Source organism: Diabrotica virgifera, chromosome 5 (assembly GCF_917563875.1).
Source record: "Diabrotica virgifera virgifera chromosome 5, PGI_DIABVI_V3a".
Taxonomy (NCBI): Eukaryota; Metazoa; Arthropoda; class Insecta; order Coleoptera; family Chrysomelidae; genus Diabrotica; species Diabrotica virgifera.
Window position 1 is genome coordinate 187,450,564 of NC_065447.1, and position 17,642 is coordinate 187,468,205.

Sequence of the window (17,642 nt, forward strand, 5' to 3'; positions counted from 1 at the left end):
AGATGCATTATGCATTAAAAACAGAACATTCAACATAATTAAATTTTTAAACACAATAGGATAGGATATAAAAAATAGTAACATTTTGGTAGCTAATAACTAGTTAGTATAACCACTAGCTTTTAGTAAAACTAAATTTTCAAAAGTATGATCAGACAAGGCATGACGTCGGGGTGAATTAATAAAAGTTGCAAAAGAAAACATTCTTTCAACAGCTGCAGAAGAAGGTAATGGCGTATTGAACTTTTTAAATAATTGTTCTATAATATTATATTTTTTTAACATTTGTATGTTGGTTTCAGAATCGGCCAAATATTGTAATAGTTGCAGCTCAGCTTGTCGTTTATAATCTAAATCAGTATAGCCAGTGTTTTCGTTTTGCGTTTGAAGATCGGAGTTAATATCAAATTCAAAGAAGTCGTTTTGCATTTTGTTACTTTTCATTACCGTAGTAATGTTATTTGTACTTACATCAAATTGTTTTAATTGTTCCTCATTTTCCTTCATAATTTTTATAGCTTCTGTAATTACCAAATCCTTAATTTCACTGAGGTCATTTTCGATATCCCTGATTCCTCGAAATGCAGGAAGCCAACGTGTTTTAAATAAAGGATTAGTAACTGCAGCAATTATTGCAGATTGGTTAGTCAACTTAAGAAGTTTTTCAATTCTGGAGTTTAAAGATACTGTCAGAGCGTCCAAAATAGGTTCCACATATTTAAACTTATTGGTTTTAAGAAGTAAAATTGTAATTGTAAAATTAGAAGGTAGTGAATAATTTGTGATTTGATATCAGAATTGTTTACTGTAATGAGGTGTGATGAAAAAGGCTGGGCGCCCCAGAAACCAGACCCCACATCCTATGGATAAGAGAGTGGAAGAATTAGTATAAAAACCTTTTATAAATATTTTTCTGAAGTTTAGGTTATAGGTCCAACTAAACTTTAGAAATATTTATAAAAGGTTTTTATACTAATTCTTCCACTCTCTTATCCATAGGATGTGGGGTCTGGTTTCTGGGGCGCCCAGCCTTTTTCATCACACCTCATTACAGTAAACAATTCTGATATCAAATCACAAATTATTCACTACCTTCTAATTTTACACATATTGCTTGTTTTCCAATACACCTTCATACATCCATCCAGTTTTAAACCTTTTCAATTCAACTCGATAACTTGGTATAAAAAATAAAAAATAGAAAAAATTTCATAAACATGTTTAGTCCTAGATGCTTATGTTACATAAAAGGACCTCATACTTTTGCCAGGTTATTAGTTCAATAGATATTCTTCTTCACTTCCAATGTCAACACTCAGGTACCTTAACCAATTAATTCACATATCATTATATCATACCAGTCTCCTCCTGTGACTCATAACAATTTATCTTAATTTCAACACTACTTTAATATCAGACTTCCATTTACTACAGACTCTCTAATTTACTCTGCCATTGGTACAATTAAACCAAACACTCCTTTTAATTCATAGTAAATCAAATTTTCAACAGCACAGTTGGACTTACTTCAATTTGAATAGGAACATGTATAGATGGCTGCATAGATTCTGGCTATTTCTCATTATAAAAATCATTTCATACTTCACGTTCATCTTACATATTCAAGGTACTTACTTAAATGTAATTATAGCCACAACTTTGTTGATGTTTGTTATTACTATGTAAATTTTCATTAAATATTTTACTAACAATTAGTTGGCTGTCGTAATACAGGGTAAATTCCACGTCACGTTGTCCATCTGTCTTTTGACACCTTTCAGAAACATCACTCATTTCGCATTCAGTTGCCATTAAGTCATTGAAATGTGATCAACTCAATTTGGATCCCACGTGTTGGGAAACCTGTATACCTTACCTTAGGACATTATCCTGTTTGCCATGTGACCATCACAGGCCTTTTTATTGAAGTATGCACTTTTAAGGCATCTATATTTTATGTAAAGGGTTTTTTACCCAAATATTTTTCTTTTGTGGCTCAGCTAGCATCCAGTTTGTAAGTATAACCAACTTGCTCTAACCTTTGTCAAAATTTAAATAATAACTTTATATTCATTAAATCGGTTATACTTATTTTTAGATCGAACACTGATGATGATTTTTTATAAAAATCGAAAACGTTTTGTTGTGATGTAGCCCTTTTAAGGGATTTTTAATAAAAAAATTTTTATACCTTTTACAAATGATTTCTTTCCAATTTGTCTAATGTTCATTTGCCTATCATTGATATTTTTAATTTCCAGTTTTTTCGTAAGTTTAGAACTTAAATAATCCTTATAAAATGTTGAATGTTTAGTTTTAAAATGTTTTAGGAAGTTACTAGTAGAACCTGAATTTCCCTTTAAATATTTATTATTAGGTAAACACATTCTACACTTAGCTATAAAGTCTCTTGTCCCGTCAAGTTTTTCTAACATTTGTTCAACATCAAAGAGATTTGAGGTTGCTGCATTATGATGTGAGGATTGACTATTATTTACAGAAACAGAACTAGTAAAACTACTAGCAGCAGTAGCACTAGTAGCAGCCGAGTTGTCTGAATCTGAATCCTGATTTTCATAGGTTTTTTCCGAAAATTTTGAAGAGGAGGCACCGCCAAAAAATTTTCTGAACTTCTTTTTTGTTGTTGTTTCAGGACTTTCAGAAACATATGTAGGGTCTTTTTCATCTTCACTTGGTGTAAAAGGGTCAGGTTCAGGTGATTCTGGTTCAGTAAATGTCATGTCAATATCGACATTTAGTTCTTTATCATGACAATTCTCATATATATCCATCTGAAACAAAATTGTCAAGTTTTTAGCACTACTATACTAATTTTATTAGCACTACTATAATTATTTTTTGAATAATTTTACAAGGACCACGCTGCAATAACTACTTAATCTTCAAAAAATAAGATTTTTAACACCCTGTATCTCTTAAACTTCTAATTGTAGACCCCAAGTATTAGATGTTTGAATCGGCTTAATGCAAAGAATCCAAAAAGATTAAAATATACATCAGGGGCAGGGCGTTCCATTTAAAAAATATTAATTAGTTAATCCTGGAAATATGAAACACCCTGCCTGTATAAAAGTAAATAATTTTAAAACGTGAAATTTAAAGTTGTCCACAATTTTTATAAATAGGTTTTTTTGTACAGTATCAGATATATCGAACTTTACTGCACCATTGGGAATTGGGACACCCTGTCAGAGCGCAAAAATATCATGATAGTTTATATAAATATAAATATCAAAATATCGGATATATTTGATATATATCGGATATATATCCAAATGTGATATTTATATATTTTCGAAAAAAGTTGCAAAATGGAAAAAAAGCAGAAATAATAAGTTTATTTAAAAGTAAATATAAAAAAAACATGTAAAACTAAATAAAAAATTAAGTATGCTAGTAAAATGTGAAATGATATTACGCTAAAGCGAAAAAACAAATAATGCTAATAGATACATAAAAGATAAAAATAAACAAAATTAACAAAAATATAACCTTTGATGCCTTTGAAACAAAACCATAAATTCCTTCTTAAATAATTAATAAATTGATACACTCTTAAGTCTTCAATATAAATCAAAATAAAAACAGAAAAGCAATAATATTATAAAATACATAACTTAAAAACATTAATTCCCATCAAACTTTATAAGTCTGAAATGTAGGAAAGGAAATAGAATATAATATATATCTTGATCTTGATATTTATTATAGATAAGTATCAAGATACATATCAGATCAGGATATATATCAGTGGATATTTATTTTTGCACCCTGCACCCTATAGATACAACCGTAATGTTAATTTTATAATTTTATTTTGATTTCTTTGACCATAGGATTTTAGGTATTCTACTCTATATTGCAGGGATCAGGGATCATAATTTATTGAATCACTTCATTTTTTAAATTTAAACAAATAAACATTTTATTTAAATTTAAAATAGGTTATAAAAAGAAAAGAAAGGAACTTACCTTTTCTAGTGCACTAATATTTTTTCTTTTAGCGAGTACGAACGGCAAAGGCAAACTAACTTAACGCTGTAAAGGATAAACGGATAATGCTGCGGGCCGGCGGGCGGGATGCAAAGAACAATACACATCGTCTCTCCCGCTACGGCCGGCGCGACAGGTCGAAGCTTGTCGGATCATGAAAAGTATCTATTTCTCAGGTCCTGAGTAAGTATCTAAGGTACTTTTTTGTATCTAAGATACTTTTTTGTATCTAAGATACTTTTAGTATCTAAAGATACTTTTAAAGATATAAGATACTAGATACTTTTAAGAAGTATCTAAAGTAAAATAACTTTTAAATGAACCAAAAAGTATCTTAAATAAAAGTATCTAAGATACTTTTAGTATCTTAGATACTTTTTTTTTATCTTTTTACTAAAGATACTTTCAGCTCTGTTTAATATTGCATTTAAATTATCCAAAAATACTTATTAGTTTTCTCAACATTCGAAAAAAAATGAATCCGTTTAAAACACATTGAACATTTTTACAGGCGACATTTTGCGCCTATTCCTTTAAGACAAAATATATTTTATGCCTAATAGACAACAGAAAAAACTGTTTACTTGACTTAAATTTGACCCAAGCCAACTCAATTTTTAAAAACTAGACTTTTTCTACACTTCTTTTTAGTTCTCATTAGTCTCTAGTTTAGTACATAAGTACCTACTAAACATTTATTAATTCATCTACTTACTTCTAGCGTTCTTCTAGACTTCTAGTGTTTTAATAATAGATAAAATTAGAAGCTAACTTACTTTCATTTTAGTTTAATATATTTCAAAGAAATCAATGAAAATGATCGGAATCATCAATTGACCACAAAATTTACCATTTTTAATTTGTAATAACCCTAAAAATGATACACAATATTCAAGAAGATTGACATCTTCTTCAGGTGCCGTGTCCGTATTCAGACGTTGGCCGTCATCATGTTTACAAGTTCCAAAAACCTCTCTTACAGTGGCGTACTGAACATGGTTCCGCGGGTTCCGTGGAACCAGGGCCCGGGCCCCACAGGGGCCCGCTCTAACCCAATGTTTGCTTCTATTTTTTCTAATTTGATGTAGGGATGGGAAAAACCTACCGGTTTTAACGTAAAACCGGTTTTTTTACTTCGCAATAACCGGTTTTACCGGTTGTTTTTTGTCCCGGTTATAACCGGTTTTTTCGTTTTAAAGTAAAAACCGGTTATTAAGTTTTTACGGTGATTAGGATTAGGTTATCGCAAAAAACCGGTATAACCGAAAACCGGCGTTTTGTCAAAAACCGCCATCCCTAATTTGATGGGGACATTTTGAACTACACAAGTACACACTATAAAATGTAACTGCTTAATAAATTTTTATTTTGTGTAGGTACTTATAATAAAAAAAACCAAGAATACCCATTTTCAAAAAATTTGAGAATAAAATTTATTATGAAACATATAGAAAGAACACCTTTATAAAGGTTCTGTACTATTTTTACTTGCTTACACTGAAGCAATGGGTGGCAATGGTTTCAACACTTGTTTAACCGTCTGTACCTGCTAACCCAAACACTTATTGTGTTTATATTGACACGATTTTATAAGTTGTAAACTATTGCAAAAGTTCGGAAATTGAGATAATGCAAATTTAGTATAGGTAATATAATACATATTTATTCTACTATCAAGGTATTCAACATCCAAAGTGGTTTACCGTATACCGTCGGTCTTGTTCTGTAACATTAACTTTACGTTAGATGTTTAATTTTACTTCTAACTTCCAACCTTAATACTACTTTTGTGTAAAATAATTGATACAGTTGTTCATTGACTTGGTGTAGCGCAAAAAAGAATACTCTTGCCTACGCATGGTGCTAAGTCTATAGACACTATGCTTTGTTTTTAAACCAGGAGAAGTAAATTTAAAAGACAGATTCACACCCAAGAAGGTCACTAGAAAAATCACCAAATACATCTTTCGTTTTGGTTAATCATGTCGGCTTTCGACGATAATCCATATTATAATACCAATATTTATTTAAACTTTACTCTGATTATTGATATAATTTTATTAGATGTATAGCTGGTTCCAAAAAAAAAAACTGATACGAGTCTTATAGCGTATTTTGTAGAAAATTGAGCAGTGTACTTTCTTCTTCTTTTTGTTTTTGTTTTTGGTCTCGCTGCAAGGCAATTACCAGCACGATTTATAGGCGATCTTGATGTAGTCTGGCTCTAAGCCATATAAAATTCGCTGACTATGTTCTTGTAAAAAGCTTTTGATGAGGTGTGATATAATGAATATGAGTTTAATTATATTTAATTTATTATATTTTGAAGGATAAATACTTATTTACATACTGTCACTGTCACTGCCAAATTTTAAAATTTGTCAGATAACTTCAACCTCAAAAAATGGCTGTTTGTTTGTTTATTTTATTATTTGTCTGTCATAATAAATATAATATAATGTCAGACCAATCATACACTGCTCAAAATGATCAAATCTTACTAAGGGTCGTCTCAGTTTTTTTAGGAACCAGCTGTACCTATAATAGTATTTTTAGACGTTTGCTTCCGACCAGATATTACCATTTATATAGTATTACACATTTTTTTTTGTGTTTGCACCATCTTCATGAATATTATTTTGCTATAGTCTGTTCGCTAAACTCAGAAACAACTTTCTAGATATTTTAGTCGGTAATTTTGCCAATTTTAGCAAAATTGGCAAAAAATAATTTTTAAATAGTTAATAATCACTAAATATTTAGTAATTTTGCCAATTTTTGCAAAATTGGCAAAAAACAAAAAAAATATCGACTAAAATATCTAGCCAGTTGCGTCTGAGTTTAGCGAACCGACTATATAAGTCGTTTTTGGTTTTTTTAATAAACTATTAAGACGGGTTGACATTACTAGTGAATAACGAACGTGGCTCACGCTTACGTATTTTGCCCGTGCTATTGTTAAATATTTTATTATCTATTTTCAAACTCGAGCGGTACATTTGTATTTATGCAATGCATAGATACAAATGTACTGCTCGAGTTTGAAAATAGATAATAAAATATTTAACAATAGCACGGGCAAAATACGTAAGCGTGAGCCACGTTCGTTATTCACTAGTAATGTCAACCCGCCTTTAAGCTTATTTCTAGAGTTTGTATAATCAATATTAAGAGCGTAGGCGCAAATATTTACGGGTATCTCTACTTTTTCTTTCTTTACACAGCAGATTACGTGTAGTAAAATTCTCACTGGTATGGAGATGTAAACATTGATTGAAAATCGCATTGTCATGATTAACTTAGAGATGGCTTTTGAATGTTCTTGGATAACCGTTACTTGTATAACCGCTTAAATTATTAATTCAGTTAATTGATATGATCATTTTTTCACTAACCATGTATTCAGTGATTACAATAATTTATATACTATACAATAAAAACTAATAGGTAATCGAGATAAGAGTAAAACTGATTTTTTTTATAATATATTGTTACTATGGAACGCTTAGATAAATTTTGGTGTATTCTCTGCTTGACTCTTCCATAAATAATAAACAATAAATAACTTTTTAATAATTTCACGTCTTAAATCAATTATTTACCAAATACATCATCAATACTATTTAATAAATAACTTAAAATATTCCTGAAGCCGTGTCAGTGTCAAATATTTAGTACCTGATCTTGTTTGCACTGTCTTGTCACCACATTCTGTTCAACTGAGTGCATTATATGACAAAGATAGCGAATGTTCGATTTGGAAAGTATCACCACAGGCATGGTGTCCATTTTTTTTGAATCCTGAACAAACTAGTTAATATTTTTGAAAAATTTAACGCGGAATGAAAGATTACGTTATTACCGAGGACCGAAAGTCCCTTAAAAAAAATCAAATTTTTTTTTTATGAGACATTAGAAATTAAAGATCACACTACATTTTCTCTTTTTTTTTCATCCCTGTAACTTATTAACATAAACATTAAATAAGTTTACAGGGACTTGTGACAGGATCATCAGATCCTGTGTAAAAGGTATATTTAAAATTCTCTAAATAAGGGTTACATTAAATCACAGAACGTTTTCGGATTAAGAAATCCATCATCAGTGTTTCTAAAAGCCAAAAAATAGCTTGCCTGAGCCACCAAAATATTTATATACCTGGATACACCAATATACCTGGATATTACCCAGGGCAACACAAGACTCTTCCCACGTGGTTGGAATTTGAGGATTAAAACCTCACATAGTTCAGTGTCCAACTTAGTTGGCCAATTAATTGTTTTAAATTAGTTTGAGTTTTTATAAATACATGATGATTTATATTTAATGTTTATTAAAAACTTTTGATATACAATGTGTGTATTTGTTGGGCAGGGGGGCCCGCATTCCGACTGGAACCAGGGCTCGCAGATATATCAGTACGCTACGACTCTCTCTATCGCCTGCTGTGAGAAATAATTCTTCTACCGTGGAACCACACCATGTGCCATTGCCTAATATTACGCAACCATGAGAGTTTCTTTTCACCAATCCATCTCTGTCCCTCCTGTTTTCCTTGTATTGTAAGGCGAAGTTGATGGTATTTTGGTCCTCTAATTATATGGCCGAATATTCTGTTTTTCTCCTCTTTGTAATGTTTACGAGCAGACGTTCTGAATTCATCATTTAAAGAACACCTTCATTGGATTCGCCGATAGCACCACAATTTGAATGTTTCTAATTTATTTAGCATTGTGATTTTTAACTTACATGTCTCAAAACCATACCATAATACATAGACCACACGTAACATTTTAGGACCTTCTTGCAAATGTTCATCGGCAGGCTTTGCCTTCGGTTACATAAAACTGGTGATCAGGTCACTGGTGAAAAGCCTTACGCGATATTTCAATCCTGGTTATTATCTCTTCATCACAGTAGTAATTTACACATAACCAAGTGCCAAGGTATTTAAAATGGTTTACCCGTTCTATCTTCTCTCCATCAAGAGAAAGCACACCTTGATTTACATTTATTTTTCCAACTGTCATCCACTTTTATTTTGAAAAAAGATTGACGTAAACCGTTTCAATTGCCGCAAAGAGGCAGGTGGGTGGAAGTTTCAAAAATTCAAGTAAGGACAAAACCAATGTTTATTTGCCAAATACATATTTTTTCTTACAAACATACTTCTCGTCGTGACAATTAATTCAATTCAAAAATTACTGCGTTTGGTCACCAATTCGCCTATTTGCATAACTTTTTAAAATTAGTTAGCACATCACCCCTATTCTCATTAAAAAAAATCGATTACATCATCACGCCCAGATTGATAACGTCACTTGCATGATATATTATGCCAAAACATCCTAATAAATCGATCAGTTCCGGGAATTGTCTTCAAAATTGCTCATTCCCAAAAAACTGAACTTATTCCATAATTTTGCTTCTCACTTTATATTTACCCGGTGTCCCAAATAAAGCAGGATGGACAAGTATTTAACGAATTATGCATTGAGTAGAAAAACTCAATAACACGTTTTTAATATTTGTCAAAAACTTTTGATCAAAAAAATCTTGGATGAAACCAAACACTAACAACAAAATCTAGAAAGTCGAGATGGGGGTCAACTTTGAAAAATTAAATGGAGATCCCCATTTATTTGCAAATTTGGATTTCTTATGCATCAATAAGCAACTTTATAGAGGACATTTTTTCGGATTGTGGATTGGATACATTATAATTGGCAAAATAAGTAAGAATTATGTATCCTTATACATAGTTCTTACTTATTTTGCCAATTATAACGTATCCTATCCACAATCCAAAAAAATGTCCTTTATTTATTTAATAATGTAGAGAACTACACGGTCAAATAAAAAAACAGGTGTTTAATACTTTTCAAATATCTATCGAATGACACCAAACACGACTCCTTACCTCTACCCTTTGGGAGTGTGGCGGTCAACTTTTTTAAATAGTTATCCCCATTTTTATTGCGGATTTATATTCTACGTAAGAAACTGTATTCAGGGTCATGAGCATTAGTTTGCAGATTGAACTGTATTTCTTTCTGCGATTACATTACAACTACATCTGTATTTGATTTTTTACGCCATCTATAGCGAATGGAAAAAAATGTCAGAAAAAATGTACGTTCAACGAGAATAACGTCAAGTTACAAAAACTAATCTTTCCGCCAGAGGGGTACCAACTCACCAGTTTAAGCAATAATGTCAACTAACATTTTGGTGTGACGTCATTAAAAAAAATAAATTTTATAATATTAATTATTATTTTGATTTGGTTATAATTTATTAACGAAGCGTTATTAATATTAAAAGAAAAAAATTATAAAAATATTTAAAGGTTTTACTACTAGTAAATAGTTTCATCAAAGACGAACAATCAGGCAAAGGTGTGAGCCAATTCGCACAATATCTCACAAGTAAATATACTAAAGTAAGACCAAGAAAGGTGACTAAAGTAAGTGAATAATCGAACACATAATACAAAATTGAACTAATAATGGACATCAGATTCATAGTAGTATATCCAGAGAAGAACTATCAGGAAGATTTATGGAACAATTCTCACCAATACCAAATAATACAATAGTAAGCATATCAAAGTAATCCAAAGAACTTATTAACCAAAATAAGTAAGGCATCGGACACTCAATTCAAAATCGGACTAACAATGGACACCAGATTACTCTTTCAGTCACACACCTAGAAGAGGCATCCAAAAATTATAAAATTTGGTAGATATGCTTGAGAGAGGTAACTAAAACAATACGTAACAAAAAATACTCCCCCTCCATCTGTTTTTCTTGTTACCACTTGTACCTCACAAGGTACATGTTGCCTTTAACGATGTTACAAAAAAAAAACAAATTCAATTAATTCATCATCCAGCCTCAAAAGTCCACTGCTGAACATAGGCCTCCTCCCCTCGTTTCCAACCCCATCTATCCTGCGCCGCCCTCATCCAGTTTTTATTTACCTTTCTTAAGTCGTCAGTCCATCTTGTAGGCGGTCGACCGACGCTTCTCTTGTCTTCTCTTGGCCTCCATTCCAATAACCTCTTCGTCCATCGCCCATCTGTCATTCTGGCTACGTGTCCTGCCCATCTCCACTTCAACCTGGCTATCCTCTCGATGACGTCAGTCACCTTTGTTCTTCTCCTGATTTCTTCGTTTCTGATTTTGTCTCGCAGAGTTATTCCTAACATTGACCGCTCCATTCTTCTCTACGTGACTCTTAGTTTGGTAGCCGAGGCTTTAGTTAAGGTAAGTGTTTCTGATCCGTACGTCAAGACTGGGAGGACGCACTGATCGAATACCTTTCTCTTTAGACATGTGGGTAACTCACTTTTAAAAGTTTCTCTCAGTTTTCCAAATGCTGCCCACCCAAGACCGATTCTTCTCTTCAGCTCATGAGTCTGGTTATCCCTGCCAATCGTAATTTCATGTCCCAGGTATTTATATCTATCTACGAGTTCTATTTCCTTCCCACCAATACTGATGTTCTGGTTGGGTACCAAATTTGTCATTATTTTTGTTTTTGAGATGTTTATATTTAAACCAACATTTTCTGTAGCTACAACGAGTTCTTGTACCATCTCTCTTGCCATACCTAGATCCTCAGCTACTATGACTATATCATCGGCGAAACGTAAGTTGTTTAGGTATTCTCCATCTATTTTTATTCCCTTTGTCATCCAATCCAAATTAATTAGTATTTAATTTATTCTAATACTAGAAATAAATTTATTATTATCATCTAACAAAATACAAAAAAAGAGTAGTTGTTTAGAGTATTACTTAAGAGCCTATCTATTATGAAAATCAGCAAAACAATTCCTGCCATTTACTTCATCTTCTATAACTTCTTGGTCGTTGTTTGGCTCTTGCTCCAAATCATCCTCTACATCTTGAGAATTAGCTTCTTATTCATCTGAACGAGCACTTTCATTCAAAAATTGAACTATTTCATCATTAGTTTCCATTTGAGTATCATCCTCCCATCCTTCATCTTCCTCGTCAAGATTCGGATTATCTGAATCATCGTCTTTTTCAAGATAATCTGGTAACTCCTCATTTGTAAGTGGTTTTTTACTATATTAGCAATATCGGAAAAAAAAATTTCATGAAATAACATGTTTTACACGAAAATATATATTATTCGTTCTATCACAAAAACATCCTTAGAAGCAGTTTGTACCTCATAAGGTACATCTAATTGAGCTGCCCAGATTACTACTTTGTATCATCTACATTTTAGAAACTAATACATACTATGATAAATTACAGTGTTTACTTACCTATCAAACATATATCCGCGTTTATTCTCGAAAATAAATAGCAAAAACAACATACACAAACAGACTGTCCTAACCTATTGCAAATGTTACTAAAACGAACTAATTTCAAATCAAGTTATAACTGTCAAGCAAAAACAATATCGCGCTCAGAATGCAGGCGTCTACGAATTAGACATGATATTTGATCTGTAAATATTTTCTTGGATATAAGTCAATTCCCATTGATGTTTGAAATCATACATAATAAATGTACCTCTTGAGGTACAGTGTGACTGAAAGGGTTAATAAAAGCATATCCAGAGAAGAACGACCAGGAAGATTTATGGACCAATTCTCACTAATACCAAATAAAATATATAAATTAGATCTTTATACACCCACATCTGGTAATATGAGCCTATCCAAACTAAATAAACAAAATAAGTGAGACGCATCTGCAACAAAAAATGGGTTGCTCTATCTAGTAATTAGAACGTGTTTTTTCGATTTTGACTTTGATTTTTGTAGTGTAGTCATTATTTTCTGTTATAAGTGTTCCTAGGTAAATGTACTTTATTACTCTTTCGATCTGTTGGCCCTATACTATCAAGATTTCGTTAGTATTATGGTTGTTTTTACTAATTTTCATAAACTTTGTCTTTTTGATATTGAGAGAGAGTCCGTACTCCCTACTACACCTCACTATTTTACTCATGAGCCTTTGCAAATACTGGAAACTATCAGCTATTATTACTGTATCATCTGCATATCTGATATTGTTCACTAAGACGCTATTTACTCTTATGCCGACTATTTCATCTCCCAGAGTTTCTCGCATTACCTCTTCAGAATAAGCGTTAAATAATAGAGGTGATAGTATGCAGCCTTGCCGGACCTCTTCTCTTTATTTCTATTTCTTTAGATGTTTCTTTTTCAATTCTTACTTGTCTTACGGACCAGCTATTTATAGAGTTTTGCGCGTGTTGATCATTATTAAATTAAATTTAAGCGAAATTTGAGAGTTAACAAAATGTTTTAAATTGGAATAATGTGGTTTTGTAATTATATAAACTAATTTTGTAACCATTGTAAAGTGGTTTATTTGAAGACAAACAATAAATAAATAATCACATATTTGGGAGCCAATGTAAAATTATTAGTTACAACAAACGTTTTCATATATCAAAATTACATATTAACATTTCAATAAGAGTAAGTGAATGTGAATACCCAATGAATGTTATGTTTAATTAAACAATAAATTAACAAAATACTAAGCATAATGTGGTTTAATTTTAGGCTCAATACGCAATATCAAAATTATGTAGTAGGTACATAAAACGGAATTAATTATTATAATTATGGAATAGGTACCTAAGTAAGAAAAAAACGTTACAGTAAAATAATGTTTAATTATTAGCATTATAAATGCATTGCAATAATGTTCCTTTAAATACTATAGACCTGGATCCCGCGTACCAAAAAAAAGTTGATTAATAGCAAGCTGCTAATTTGTTAATAGCTTAACGGTATCTAGTTGGACAAACTTTGATGTACGGGAACACTGGAACAGGAGAAGTTTTAATTGTGGAACAGTTTAAACATTTGTAACGTCAGATTACGAAAACGTTCCATGTATTTTGTCGGACAGAACGTCCAATTGATTTGTTACCCTTTCATTAAACTCTCATGCAAAAATCAGACTACTATTACCAACCAACATGATTCCTGTCATTTGACATGTTCTTCGTGTTCCACTTATTAAAATGCCCAGTTGGTGATAAACACCAGTCTGATTTTTGCATGAGAGTTTAATGAAATGGTAACAAATTAATTGGAAGTTCTGTCCGACAAAATTCATGGAATGTTTTCTTAGTCTGACGCTACGTTCCAAATTTTTAACCTGTTCCACAATTAAAACTTCCCCTGTTCCAGTGTTCTTATACATCAAAGTTTGTCCGAATAGACACCGTTAAGCTATTAAAGAATTTTCAGCTTGCTATTAATCAACTTTTTTTGGTACGCGGGATCCAGGTCTACTATTTTTAGATATGATAAAGCCACAATAGATTGTAATAAAAGTTACAAATTATTACGCATATTATTTGTTTTTCACGTCTTGACTTGATAAAAATAGACAAGGCGAAAACGGCGGAACATCCCAGAATAAGCTTCAAGAAGTCGCCCACGTGAAAATTGGTCCAATTTTTTTTAACAATTTTTTTAAATCAAATTGCAAAAATCAATATTTTGGCCCGTACAAATTTTTTAAGGTTCTTTGGACCATTCTTGTGAAAAAAGGTCTCTTGTAATTTTTCTTTAAAGTTGATCGTTTTCGAGTTATAAACAATTTAAAATTGAAAAAAAAAACGAAAAATGGCAATTTTCAAGCCTTAATAAATTGGTTAAAAGTTATTATTATGAAAGTCATAAAGTGACTAAATCAAAGTTTAAAGCCCCCCTACAAGATCGTGAAAAAATTTTTGTCATAATTTTATTACTAAGCTGTTATTTTTAAGTAATAATAATGAGCGCCAGAACGTATTAGGCGGCCGTCTATGGTGAGTGCGAGAGAGATGCCATTCCGGCAGTCCAATGGGGCATCTTATTCGCACTCACATTTACAGCCGCGTCAATACGCTCTTACGGCTTATTGTTAATAATAAAAGATAACAGCTTACTAATAAATTAATGACACAAATTTCTTCAGGATCATGTAGGGTTTAAATTCAAATTCATCATCTTTAATCAAATCGGCTTTAAACTTTGATTTAGTCACTTTCTGACTTTCATAATAATAATTTTTAACCGTGTTATTAACCCTCGTAAGGCGGTGCGGGGTGCAGTTGTACCCCAGACCTCGTTTTTCTCACCTATCTTTTTTAATAATTTTTTTTTTATTTTATCCATTTTTTTATTCGCATTAAATTCAATTCTAAACGCATTCCACCCATTACAGCGTTTAAAACTATTTGCGTTTACGTGCTTTTTTGGAAAAATAATAGCCCAGTCGGGATAGCATTTGACCTTGCATTAGGAGCTGCCCCAAATTTTATTTTTCTAATCTTTAGGGAGGGTCAATATTAGTATAAATTTAAAATCTCGACTGAATTCCACCGTTGCGTTAGCCGCCATCTTGATTTTAAACGAGAACCGTTTTTGCTCAATATCTCCGCCATTTTCAATTTTTTGACAAAAAGTGTGGCAACTGAAATTGTTGAAAATACGATTTTCCATAATTTCATTTATTATAATTTTTTTCGTGCGGTCGATATTTTCCGAGTTATTAGGGGAAAATAGTGACAGTTGTAGCATAATTATTGAATTATTGAATTATCTCGTTTATTATTAGTTTTACAACAAATATTACATTTGAAATGTAATATTAGTAACAATATAGTAACAATATACTATACAAAAATGAAGATAATTAAATTTTGTACAGTTTTGATGCCGTTCATTTTTTTGATAAAATCAATATTTAAGGTAGTACGTATGTGGTAAAGGTGCGAGCGTAAGACCTGATTGATTTTGTAGCAATGGTTTTTGTTCAATATCTCCGCCATTTTCAACTTTTCGACAAAAAGTGTAAGAACTGAATTTGTTGCAATTACGATTTACTACAATTTTTCGAGAGAACCAGTGGCGGGTCTACAAGGGGGGGAAATGGGAAAATTCCCCCCAACAGGGTCCAAAATTTAAAAAAAAATTGTTGGAACATCACGATATATTAGCTGACATAAAACTTAAAATATCGACAGACAAATTCAACCAATAAAACCCTCTAGTTAATAAAATTAAGTGAACTTAATGTATATAATGTCTTTTTATGTCTTTTATATACTTAGTTTGGTTGATGTTTCATTGGAAGTTTCAAAAATTGTATAAAATATAATTCTCTTTATTTTTGTTTATGTACAATTGTGTCGTAAAGTTAATAATAAATGAGACAATTCAATAATTATGCTTCCCCTCCGCTTCCATTATTTTCCCCCTTAACTCGGAGAATATTGATCGTATAAAAAAATTGTGTCAAAGAAATTGTAGGAAATTGCATTTCCAACAATTTTCTTTCCCACCATTTATGTCGAAAAGTTGAAAATGGCGGAGATATTAAGCAACAACAGTTCTCATTTAAAATCAATATGGCGGCTAATGCAACCGCGAAATTCAGTCGAGATTTTATATTTACACTACTATTGATCTCTCCTAAATGATAGAATTATAAAATTTGGGGCAGCTCGTAAACAAAATTCAATTCAATAATTATGCTCCCCCCACCACTTTTTATTATTTTCCCATGTAACTCGGAAAATATCAACCGTATGAAAAAACTTGTTAAAAAGAAATTGTAGGAAATTATATTTTGAACAATTTTAGTTGAAAATGGCGTAGATATTGAACAAAAACAATTGCTATAAAATCAATCCGGTCTTACGCTCGCGCCATTACCGCATACGTACTACCTTAAATATTAATTTTAGCAAAAAAATGGGAGAGATCAAAATTGTGTAGAATTTAATTCTGTTTATTTTTGTACAGGTACATATTTGTTGTAAAACTAATAATAAACGAGATAATTCAATGATTCAATAATTATGCTCCAACTGTCACTATTTTCCCTCATAACTCGGAAAATATCGACCTCACAAAAAAAATTATAATAAATGAAATTATAGAAAATCGTCTTTTTAACAATTTTAGTTTCTACACTTTTTGTCAAAAAATTGAAAATGGCGGAGATATTGAGCAAAAACGGTTCTCGTTTAAAATCAAGATGGCGGCTAACGCAACGGTGGAATTCAGTCGAGATTTTAAATTTATGCTAATATTGACCCTCCCTAAAGATTAGAAAAATAAAATTTGGGGCAGCTCCTAATGCAAGGTTAGGCCTGTTATTCGTCTAACCCGACTGGACTATAACTGTAGGGTGCAAATCGGTGCAAATGATAAAAATTTCATATCCTGAATTGGACGTTTCTGATGTTCCACCTGGAGCTACGGGACAAGGTCGGTGTTACTTATGTCACAGAAAAAATACCGAAAGTCCCGGCATAACAACTGTATTATGTGTAAAAACTTGGTGTTGCTCACTCTGTGAAAAATTTTCATGTGTTTGTCTTGCAACGATAATATTTTTTTTTAAAGAAGAAATGAGTACTTTGTTTGGAAAATTATGTTTCATAATGTATTAAATAAGTCCTAATTATCTTTCAAATCAATGTCCCCGGCGCGGCGTTCACATATAAAAAGAAATGGATATACAGATGGGGTGCAAATGCACCCCGCACCGTTGTTTACGTAAGAATCTAAGCATCGCCTTACGAGGCTTAAGTCTTAAAAA